Here is a 13,136-nt window from a genome sequence, read left to right on the forward strand (position 1 = left end):
TTACTAAGATTTTTTAGAAGCGGCGTTTTTTTACCCTTTCACCCGAAGGAGGGTTGTATTTCGAGCGTATGTATATATTTTCTTTGGTCCTAGTGAAAGACTAGAGAGAAGAAGAGAGAGAGGGGAGAGAAAGAAAGATGAGATACATACAAACTTTATTCTACATCCAATATTTAATTCTTAGTTTATTTAAGTCAAACACCTGTGAAGAAGTTCAATAGTGCGTGTGGAGTTTCCAATCTGCACTGGCACCATGTGGGAACTACGGCAAGTCCTCATTCTGAGAGGATTCTTGTGTTCTGCATTAGGATGTATATAGATCGATATTACGCATGATGGCTGGCAAGAACTGGATGAGAGTGGCCGAGGTTCGTGCTCAGTGGCGTGCAATTAGAGAGGCCTATGTCCAGCAGTGGACTAAAGATAGGCCGATGATGAGACGATTGTGAGGAAAGCATCAAGTACATGCACTCTCACTACACACTCGCACTATTTTTGACTTTTAAGTTCTTTGTCGGACCCTAACTGGTTACTCCTCTCATCCCTATAGTAGAGTAGATATAGGGTAGAGATCCCTTAAAGAGATAAGTCCGCCTTTTTACAAGTATCTCAAAGTTTGTCAATTGTGTTTTGTTTCTTTTCTTTTGTACCATCAGCCAAATATGTGGTCTACCACCCTTAAGTTGATAATCGTTTGCATGTCATAAAACAATAATGCCAATAGACGTGTCTGTCAACTTGAAAGTTCGACTTTAGCGACATATTCATTTGATAGGAACTTGTTTAAAAATTGATAGACCACTTATTTGGCTGATAGTACAATAAAGAGTTTACATTACATACATACATACTCTCGTACTAATTAGTGTATTTAGTCTCCGTTTCCATCAGAGATGTGCAAGGATGTGGTGCAAGGAATGTGTTTTCATGGACCAATAGATACGAGTATATAGCCTCGCTCCGCTCAGCTGTTTCCACTAGAAAATGTGCTTTGCGATGAAAGGGTAAATGAAGCGTTTCTATTGGTTCATGACCGAGTACTGCCTTTTCGCAACGTAACGTTTGGCACATTCCTCACAACACATCCTCGCACTTCTCTGGTGGAAACGCAGCCTAAAACTTCTACGTGTAATTATAATTATTAATAATAAAATTATAATAATTCATAATAGAATAACAAATCTGACTACTTTCAATATTGATTCTTATTTTCAGTTTTTACTTGACATTTTTATTCTTCAAATTATTTTATGAATTTTTATTGGACGATCGGTAGTGACATTATTATTGTTATTTATATTTTTTATACGCACAACTATGATGATCCCGAGTGAAGAAGCTGTTTCGAATTGTAATTGTTTTATTGCTTCTTTATTATTTTATTCAATTTTAACATTTTGTGACATTTAATTGTTTTCTAATATAATATTTTGCGTATTCTTAACAACTTCAGTATAACTGTAACTTTGACATGTACAAATTTTGATGTAATTTAATACTGAATGAATAAATAATCTAATCTGATCTATTATTATTAAAAATAATAAATTACAGCTGCAATTTGTTTTCCTCCAAATGCATGGCCAGAAGCATTATTTGATTTCTTTCTAGGCGCTTTACTTTATACGCTCGCTTGAGGTCGCAAAGCCTTTGATGTCTTTCTTACTTCCGTATATTAAAGGAGTAATTACGAATATTACGGCGTACACACGATTATACCAATTTAGCCTGCGGCTTCGCTCGACTAAGCCACTGGGTCTGACAAGTTTTATACATTTTTACAAGCTTTAATTTAATTAAATTCAATTTATTCCCCATAACAATTAACATTTTGTTGGATATTAAAAACTATTAAATATAGCCTCTTTTTAAATCTAAATCTAATAAGCATATATAAACAAAAACAACAATTGAGAGAGTGGTAGAGCGATAGGTAGGTACGAGTACATATTTCTTAGAAATAATTTTAAACTATCGTTAATAAAATCATTTACATCATAAAAACAATTACTTAACAAATAAACCCTGAGTCGTCTTTTAAACAATTTAACACAATTTATGGACTTTAAGACAGTGGGAAGGCTATTGTACAATTTTACTGTTTGGTTTATAGTACTATGCGGAACTACTTCTAGAAATCTTTTCTACGAGTGTTTCTGTCTACATGCTCTTTCGTCGTGTGTCCCAAAATTTTCTGGGTGCTTAACAACATCAGTTAATAGGGTTAAAATGTAAAGAAAGAATTTAACTTGGCTTGTTGCTTGTTTGCTGTTGTTGGGTCAAACCTTGCAGTTCATTTGGACCCATTTCCAGTGGTCTGATTGACTTGAATTTCGGTACACATATGTAGGTATGTTGGATGAAAATGCAAGTACACTCAACAAAAAGTAAGGTCATCAAAAAATCTTGTATTAAAAATGAAATTTTTAACCAAAATAAATTATTATTTATAACAAGCTTCTACTTACATACTTAGTTTACCCTGTTTGTTTTTGGGTCAAATCTTGCAAGTTCATTTTGACCCACTTTCAGTGGTTGGATTGACGTGATATTTGGCATACTTATACGTGAGAAAATGCATTACATAATTTGCTAGTAAAATTCTGATAGCCCAGCCAGGAACGTCTCCGCAGGACGGAACTTCTCAAAGGTTACATCGAGTCGAAATTTGGTACAGAAATGTAGATTGGATAGCAATGCAGGTACTGTCATTAAAAAGGACAGTCAGCAATAAAAGCTTGCTTTAAAAATTGAATTTTTAACTGAAACTTTTTCCTTTTGAGGTACAGTACCGTAAAAACATGCAAAACTTTTCCAAAGATTAATGTTCATCTATTTGGAAGCTGCGAACAAGGTAATAAATGAAAAAAGAGAAATATCATGCCGCAAAAACTCGGAAATTTTACAAAAAAAGAACCGAAAGTCATGCTTGAAAATTTGCAAAGTCTTACTTATTCTATAAATTATGAAATGGTAAATTTAAGTTTGAGATTATTTTTACTGGAGTAATTTTATGAACTGAATTTATTATAATGTGGATCAAAAAGTCTGTCTTCTTACTCATTTTATTTGCAAACAACTTCCCTTGAAAAAGTAAAGTTTCATTTTAATATTTTCCAGCCGTTTCAATAAAAACTTTAATATTAATAACACCTCAATTATTCGGTTTATGAATTCGGTGCTTTAGTAAAGTTTTCGTTTTAAATAAATGCTTGAGTATTTTGTATTTAAAGAGCCTAGATTATTTTGGAGATTTTTATATTTTAAATAATTTTCTTAAAAGCAAACGTACGACGTCCCACATACAGCGAATAAATTATTATTATTATTACCATACTGACACCAAAATTAAAGGGTCACTTTCCTTACAAAGTGTACACCATGTGTTTTTATTATTACCACAAACTATAAGGATATATTACGTAGTTAGTATCATCATCATCATCATCCCAGCCTATATACGTCCCACTGCTGGGCACAGGCCTCCTCTCAGAACAAGAGGGCTTGGGCCGTAGTTCCCACGCGGGCCCAGTGCGGATTGGGAACTTCACACGCACCATTGAATTGCTTCGCAGGTTTGTGCAGGTTTCCTCACGATGTTTTCCTTCACCGCAAAGCTCGTGGTAAATTTCAAAATGTAATTCCGCACATGAATTTCGAAAAACTCAGAGGTGCGAGCCGGGGTTTGAACCCACGACCCTCTGCTTGAGAGGCGATAGGTCAAACCACTCGGCCACCACGGCTTCGGCGGCCACGGCGTAGTTAGTATAAACCCTAAAAAAAACATTCGTACGTTTTATTAAAAAAAGGTCATTTTTTTCTATAATTACTTAGGACGTCTTGTAGGCTTTTTTAAATCTCGATTTAAGGCTTAAACTGACAGTTCTTGTATGGATGTGACAGGACTTAAGACCTCTTAAACCTAGATTAAGAAGCCTGCAAGTGCCCCTAAGTGTCCAAAGTATCACTGTATGATCACTACTTTGTTTTTATTCTAAACGTTGCAGTTGCTGACGTGACAGCTGTCATAATCCGCTTCTCTCGTGTCAAATATTTAACGCAATATATTGCCTGATCGAAAAAAAATCGTAAATTAAAACGTTATTCGTAAATTTTGTAGAATTCCCATGAAACCGAAATTTCTATTCAACTTTACACGGAGCACGGCAGAGCACACGAAACTTTACCGCTTCGGAGCCACTTTTAGCAATTTTAAGTTTGACAAAAACGGTACAATAGTGACAGGTCGTTAGGCTGTCGGCTACGGTATACCTTAACCTATATCCTCTGTCGCCTCTTACGACATCCACGGAAGAAATGGAGAGGTGTTATTCTAACCCGACACCACACGGGTTTTTCTTTCTACTTATGTAAGGTTTAGGTGAGCGAAGCAGCGGGTGACAAAAAGATAGTGAAATTATTTGATATACAATTGCGTCTAATTCGCCGTAATATTCGTAATTCGTCCTTTAACATACGAAAGCAAGAAACACATCAAAGGATTTGTAAACTCAAGGGAACCTATAAATCAGAGCGACCTAGAAAGAAATTAATAAAATCTCGGAGATTCACTTCAATTAGCAGACAGATGATTGTTGAATACTTCTTTGATGACCCGCTAGCCTAGGATTTACAAAACCTGAAAGAAGCTTGAGGTATCGGATTGGGCCCCGTTCAAGACAAAAACTTATGTGAAAAATGCTATTTAATGATTGTGCTCAAATTAAAAATCGAAACGATTATTCTCAATATTATACAACCAGCGATTTTGGAAAGACCATCATTGCCGAGAAGAATGTTGTCTGTCTGTATATCTATATGTGACATCATAACTTTTAAACGATGGATCGAATTGCTGCGTTTTTTTTAAGTGAAAGCAAGTTTCCTTGCTATAATGTTTCTTAACTGCTATATTTTAGGTACATATTGATAAAAATCGGTTCAGCCGCTTTTTTAATTTTCGGCTTACATTTGTTCTACTTGCATGATTTAAATAAAATAGCATAATGTTTTGATCCATTAAAAATCAAGAAAGCTTGGTAACCACCAAGCTTATTTCATCCAAGAAAAGGTTTCAACGAAACTAAATATTGATAAATTTGACACAATCATTAAGTCTCAAAACAAACAAAGGCGAACATCAATTCACCCCGTGTACGACGAATAATAAATTGAGACACAATTTTCAACATGAAAATTTAATGTTACATGTTTTATAAAAAAACGTCTTGTCGCAGCAAACACGGAGTGGCTTGTTTCCGCAATTTTTATTGTAATATAAAAAGGTTACCGTTGAAAATAACATCGAATTGAAAATAAGAAAAAGGAATTTTCAGGTAAAAATATAGAGAAATGGGAGCGTATAATTTACTAAAATAAGTAATATTAAATATATAGTTTTTAGTTGAATTATAATAATAATATGTTCTATTAAACCGTCGATGAATTAGTAGATAATAAATGATGTTGATATTAAACCCGTCGATACAGCGGTAAGTAGATAGATGCAACTTGATTTTTTATTTCATGTGTATGAAACACATGATGTGTGTCGCATGCTTTACTACGTACCGTATTGTCTATTGTTTTTAAATCAAGTATCAATTTCGAAAAAACCTTTGTCTATCGTTTACTCCGATATAAATTAAAAATTCCTTAACAAAATAAACATTGTATGGACTAAAAAAAATAAGTTTTTCGCCAACAAAAGCAATTGCCATTGATCGGAACATCGAGTCGAGGGAACTAATAAAACTTTTTTGTAATAACTTTGCATTTACTTATTTATTATACATTCATATATATAACATTGAATACATATTAAGCATTGAATACATACAACCAGATACATCGAAAAAATAATCTGACAAAACATCCTTAAAATATTTCCCACATATTCCTTCCTCTTTCGAGGAATTTGGCACATTTTAAGAAGAAAAACTTCGGCTATTTTTAAACAGATCCTTGTATATTTATTGAGAAAGTAATAAAGTTTGTTTTTATCGCTTTAGTTGTATCTGCACAAAAGTTTTACTACTAATAAAATACAGTCTGTCTTTCTGTCCTAGCCCTAACGTAGCATGACGTAGGCGGCAAAATTTGACCTATATTCCATTCCTCTGGTATTTCCAGCTTTTTTCAATCTTATATTTCAATTAAGTGTTTATTTGTGTCAAAATAAGTAAATAATATAAAAAGCTTCACCAAATGAATTTTCCTACTTAAGTTAAAATTCATTGAAAGTAATTCAAGACGCTTTTGTCTTAGTAACTATAAATATTGTACACCAAGTGTGCGGTATATTTACATCATATTTACATAGTTAGTATTACTAACAGTTTATATTATTATACCATCTATCAATTTATAGGCAGTTAATTGACTATTATTATTCTACCAGCAAAATTTTTAAACTTTTTTATATTGTGTAGTTCAGGATAATATTTAATATAATGATTAATTTGTGATTAACATGTTAATGAAGAATGCCAAGATAAATTGTACGAACATACTTACTTTCTTTAATTAGGAACACGCAGATTTCTATAAGTTGAAAATTACTAGAATATACACACCACAAATTTCCAAGATATAGCATTAAAGTACTAAAATACTAATTAGTAGAGTACAATAATATTCTTTTTCCACGTATTCTCTAAACCTTGCAAATCTAAAACCTGACCGCAATACTAATGCCCGGAAACCATTGCACAACTAAAACATTGTTTACACCTACCGAATAATATATCCATTTATACAAAAACACTTTCCCAAATGGAAATGTTGTTGTTCACATTCCGACCTCTGTACGCGCGAAAAAATTCGAAGGACCAATCTTATTAAGGACACGTGCACTTAATAGTAGCAATACTTACGCGGTGTAACTGGCCTGTCACTTTCCACAATGCACTGCACTTTTCACTGGTCACTATCGGCACATTTTCACGGTAGATCGAGAGCGAGCGCGCGTCTGGCCCGGCGAGGTACGGCGCTTGTACTACTGACTAAGAGAACACTCGGGATGAGCAGGTTGCCAGGGTGACGGGGAGATTACCCCACCACCAGATGGGATATTATTTTCGGGGAGTTTCAGATGAGGAAATACATGCTAGTTATTCACGGTTTGAGTGACTTTAAACCGAAAGTGATTGAAGATGAGTATTACGTCTATAGTTCTGTTGGGTGTTCATTGATTTACTAACTTTGATTTTTTAACTTTCATTAATTACTCTACTATTGTTAGTTTTGTCAGCAGAACTTTGATGATAACTTAGCAGCACTTTGAATAGATTAAGTAGAAATAGAATATATATTTGAATAAGTTATAAGAAGTGTCATAATATCGAGTAGAGTAATAAAGAGTAAAAAAAGTTTAAAGATAACTTGTAGAGAATAAAGATAACTTATAATGCTTTCGAATCTCAATCACTTCAGTAACGAAGTTAAAAATGTTAAATGTATTTTTTGAAATTGTAAGTGGACTGATATTTTCAATATTCAGAAGCCGTAATTGAAATAAATTCTTAATCGAATGATAAATTAATTAAAATACGCAATGCTTTCATTTTGGGAGTATCTTAACACTGTTATAGGCATCTAAAAGTTTTTTTAAAATAGATGATAGTAAAAAGTCGAATTGTATTACGTAAATAAAATACCTAACTTACATTACCTACTGAAACGACTACTACTGAGTTTTCATATACCTAATTTTAATTAAAAAATCATACTTAAAGTTAAATTATCTTAAACGTTTTTATCTTTAAAGATCACTTACATACCTAAAAGTAAATAACTACAGTAAGCAATATTATTGTTTATTGCTATTTAAGCAATAAAACTGAATAAACTCGTTATACACCGGAAACATCCTAAATACTCCTCCAAACTTTATACAAATTCTCCCCACTCTGGGGTAACCTCCCCATCGTTGGTCTCCCCACCCCAAGAAAATGGCGCGAAGCGGCGCCTGCGTGACCTACAGGAGAGAGGGAACATCGAACGTCCATCCCTGTCACTCATGTAAAAAGTTTTCACTTCAACTTTATTTAATATACTTAGTTATTTTAAAATACTTCAATGTATAAAACGCACTATCCAACAATGTGATTCCTAACCTATCGTAGAACGTTCTCACAGTAAGTTTAATAATAAATTCCCTTTAAAAACAATGCTAAGTCACTATGATTTTTTATGTGAAAAGGTTCCAGTGGGCTACGATTTAGTAGATACGATAAGTGCAATTACAGGTTAGACAAGGAGGGATAAACAGGAGGAAATGACAAGGTAAACAGTCAATCTACGAGTCATGTTTGGTTAATACTTCTTCCAAGCATCCTTTATGCAAAAAAAATAAGTTTTTGGTAAAAAAAAATAGTTTTACTACATGCTTTTTTTTGCTGACTGTACTTTTTGTTGACTGTACTTTCATTGTCACCCAAACTAAATTTGCATACCAAATTTCAAGTCGATGCCATTAACCGTTGAAGAGTTCCGTCCTGCTGTGACTATCCTGGCCGGGCTACAAGGATGTGACTACCAGATTATTGTAAGTCATCATCATCATCATCATCATGTCAGCCGAAAGACGTCCACTGCTGGACATAGGCCTCCCCCAAGGCTCTCCACTCAGACCGGTCTTGTGCTTTTCGCATCCACCGCGATCCCGCGATCATTGCAAGTTGCGCGATTATTGTAAGTACTGTCACTTTATTTACATTAATGACAGATTACCTTTGCCTTTGGTTACACTAGCTTTGCTTTTTTTAGCTTTGCTTTAATTATTACACGAGCTAAATTTTACTATATATTTTCAAAACACCATCTCTGAAATAACCCATCTTTAAAATAATCAACTTCTTTACTTGACGTGGGAAAATAAATTTACAGCTTTTCAGCCATGTACACGTCTCACACAGTATTATTAGCTTATTAATAACTCTGTGTTGTACCATCAGCCAAATAAGTGGTCTACCAATTTTTAAACAAGTTCCTATCAAATGAATAGAATATGTCGCTAAAGTCGAACTTTAAAGTAGACAGACACGTCTATTGGCATTATTGTTTTATGACATGCAAACGATTATCAGTTTTAGGGCGGTAAAAGAAAGAAAGAAAGAAGACATTTATTCACTTACACAGAAGACACACATATACAGCAAAATATATTATTATGTGGTAGACCACATAATAATATATTGAAATAATGAAGCCGTGGTGGCCTAGTGGATTGACCTATCGCCTCTCAAGCAGAGGGTCGTGGGTTCGAACCCCGGCTCGCACCTCTGTGTTTTTCGAAATTCATGTGCGGAATTATATTTGAAATTTACCACGAGCTTTGCGGTGAAGGAAAACATCGTGAGGAAACCTGCACAAACCTGCGAAGCAATTCAATGGTACGTGTCAAGTTCCCAATCCGCACAGGGCCCGCGTGGGAGCTATGGCGCAAGCCTGTGCCCAGCAGTGGGACGTATATAGGCTGGGATGAGACCACATATTTGGCTGATGGCAGTAGGTACCTACATAGAAATTAACAAAACAGTTGAAATCGGGCTCGTTCGAGGAATCACATTGGTGTTTGGAAATAGCTCGCGTTCAACTAGTGTTTAGTGTTTGTGTTTTAAAAGCATAAATTATAACTACCTTTGCTTACGGCTTTGCTCATAACCAAGATCGAACACTAATTGAAATTTCAGAATTTTCCTTAGAACTTTGGGGATCACTAATGTTTGAGCAAAAAACTTTTCCCAGAGTATCACATCCCAAATTATTTTTCATCACACTTGCTCGTAAACAGTGCCATAACATGCAGGCTACCTTGGTTGCAACCCCCCAAAAAAACCCTCGACCTTAATGTGCTTGTCATGAAACCCGTGGTTGATAAATGATTCAAAAGAAAACAACAAAACAAAAAGAGTACAAAGACGAACTTATCCCTATATTTTTTACTTAGTTATTTTTACGATAGCTTTTATTTCAATTGTACATTCGCTAATTAGTTTCAATGCAGGTGCATTGATATTCCCCGTTCAGCTCGTAACTAATCGTAATTCTTTGCCGCGTGACGAAATCAATTAAATAAAAATAAATAAATATCATGGGACACTTGACACCAATTGACCTAGTCCCAAACTAAGCAAAGCTTGTACTATGGATACTAGGCAACGGATAAACATACTTATATAGATAAATACATACTTAAATACATATTAAACATCCAAGACCCGAGAACAAACATTCGTTATTCACACAAATATCTGCCCGGCCGGGATTCGAACCCAGGACCTCAAGCTTCATAGTCAGGTTCTCTAACCACTTAGCCATCCGGTCGTCAAATTGCGCTAATAAACCGACTTTAAAATATGTAACTTAAAAAGAAGTAAGAGTTTAATATTTTTTTTTATAAATACTCCAGCCTTTTTTTGTCTGTCTGTCTGTGGCATCGTAGCTCGCAAACGAATAACCAATTGCAATGCGGTTTTTTTAAGGGAAAGCAAGTTTCCTGGCGGAACTTTTATTGAAATGGCCTGAGTCGTTTTTAGGGTTCCGTACCCAAAGGGTAAAAACGGGACCCTATTACTAACACTCCGCTATCCATCTGTCCTTCCGTCCATCCGTCTGTCTGTTCATCTGTCTGTTAATCTGTCACCAGGCCGTATCTCATGAACCGTTATAGCTAGACAGTTGAAATTTTCACAGATTATGTATTTCTGTTGTTCTGTCTATAACAACAAACATTAAAAACAGAATAAATATTTATGGGGGGCTCCCATACAACAAACGTGTTTATTTACTGATGTCTAATGTAATGTGTGTGTGTGTGTGTGTGTATGTGTATGTGTTTTTGTATGTGTAGTGTCTAATTTATGTGTTTTATTATACATTTTTTGTACTGCTTTGTGGTATGCAATAAAGAATATTTGTATTGTATTGTATTGTTGTATAGATAATGGTACGGGACCCTTCGTGTGCGAGTCCGACTCGCATGTTTTTCAAAATGACAATTGCAATGCGGTTTTTCAACTTTGCTAAGTTGGTTTAGTTAGTTTTTTATTGAAATCGCCGTCGATATCGTTTTTAGGGTTCCGTACCCAAAGGGTAAAAACGGGACCCCTAACACTCCGCCCATCTGTCCTTCCGTCCTCCGTCTGTCTGTTCATCTGTCTGTTAATCTGTCACCAGGTCGTATCTCATGAACCGTTATAGCTAGACAGTTGAAATTTTCACAGATTATGTAGTTCTGTTGTTCTGTCTATAACAACAAACATTAAAAACAGATAAATATTTATGGCAAGGACTCCCAGAACTCAAGAAACATGTTTTCGCATTGGCGGTACTTGAGATTGTTTTAAAATGACCATGTCGGGGATTTTTCAACTTTGCTAAGTTGGTTTAGTTAGGTTATTCCTTGATATAAAGATTATGCGGCAATATCCTAAATGATGACCTGGTTAAAGCCGCGGGTTCAAGGTGGACGCAGACGCAGGCCACCTCCAATGATCTTAAATTAGGGTTGCCATAAGTGTGGGTACTTAGACTGGGACAATTTAAAGAAAAAGTAGTAAGGGCCTATAAAAAAATAACTTTTATTACAACAATAAATAACTTTAAAGCCCTTGCCTAAACACAGAACAACTTTTAACACAGTCATTTAATGCCAACAATCCGCCAGTCAGGTTTTTTTTTATTCGACTGGATGGCAAACGAGCAAGTGGGTCTCCTGATGGTAAGAGATCACCACCGCCCATAAACATCTGCACCACCAGGGGTATTGCAGATGCGTTGCCAACCTAGAGGCCTAAGATGAGATACCTCAAGTGCCAGTAATTTCACCGGCTGTCTAACTCTCCACGCCGAAACACAACAGAGCAAGCACTGCTGCTTCACGGCAGGATTAGCGAGCAAGATGGTGGTAGCAATCCGGGCGGACCTTGCACAAGGTCCTACCACCTGCAAATTTGGCTCGTTCTCTGTTCGTAGGCGTTTTTCGCTACAAAGCGGAAAATTCACGTTATCGGCTATGTTTTGTAGCCTAGCTAGTTAGTCGCATTTATTATAGGTATAATATTATTTACCAAGTCCAGCCCCCTACTAAATAACTATGATTTTTAAACCGGGACAATTTGCTTATCGGCCGGTACGCCGGGACACCATGCTTCAAACCGGGACATGTCCCCGCGTACCGGGATGTATGGCAACCCTATCCTAAATGGATGCAGGTGTATCAGATAACCATCTCGATTTTAACCGTTTTCCACTACGTTAACATTTTACTATGCACCGTTACTGAGTTTATCGAGTGCTCGATAAAATGTCGATAAAATCGCGGCGGGATTGGTTAGCGATACGATAAACGCGACAAAGTATATCGCTGGCTATTATACAATGTTGTTAATTGCAGTTTGAAACTAGCTCAATTTTAACAAATTCACTTTGACACAAAAATGTTGATTAGCTACTTTTGGCAGCTAACCCTTGAAAATATCAAAAAATCCTAAGTACCTACCTATGTATGTATGTAACCTCTTTATTTTTCAAAAGACAAGAAACAAAACACAATTGAACTGAATGGAAGTCAACCTATGTTATATGTTAGTCCAAGTTATAGACTAGTACTTTTTGTGTGATTGGATAACACGCAGCCAAACTTTCACGTCTACTATTAAGTACTCGTATACCTTCACTTGACCGATGTTAGGTATTTTTTTAGCAGTCCTGATAATAAAGATAATAGATAGATTAGTAAAAAAAAAGCAATTTTAATCAATCATAATCAAAATAAACACTATTTAGTATGGCGTTTGAATATTCTATTAAATAATTTTATTACACTTAATAATATGGAAAACAATACGTATTGCATTCGTATCACTATGGCATCTAGTAATTCATCATTCTAGTAAACGAAACATTCGGGCAAATGAAGTTTCGGGCATATGAACTTCGGGCAAATGAAATTATGGCATATAACTTTCGGGCCAACAATAGATAACCCTACTATCATTATCTTAACCTATATACATTCCACTGCTCAGAATGACAGCTCGATCTGTAGTTCCCACGTGGGCTAAGTGCGGATGAGGAGGCTTCAGTCACACCAGTCAATCTTTTCCCAGTACCACTACCAGAGTTTACAG

The 13,136-nt window shown here is 35.4% G+C and overlaps 1 protein-coding gene across 1 annotated transcript in view; it reads right to left on the reverse strand.

Moving 5' to 3' along the window:
- LOC141442527 (alpha-2C adrenergic receptor-like) overlaps positions 1-6,986 on the reverse strand; it is a 349,320-nt gene extending 342,334 nt beyond the window's left edge. The window contains exon 1 of the mRNA XM_074107547.1: positions 6,876-6,986. The gene's annotated coding sequence lies outside the window, so the exon portion shown is untranslated. The remainder of the gene's footprint in view (positions 1-6,875) is intronic.
- Positions 6,987-13,136: the final 6,150 nt, after the last annotated feature.

The sequence above is a fragment of the Choristoneura fumiferana genome, chromosome 25, assembly GCF_025370935.1.
Source record: "Choristoneura fumiferana chromosome 25, NRCan_CFum_1, whole genome shotgun sequence".
NCBI classification, from domain to species: domain Eukaryota; kingdom Metazoa; phylum Arthropoda; class Insecta; order Lepidoptera; family Tortricidae; genus Choristoneura; species Choristoneura fumiferana.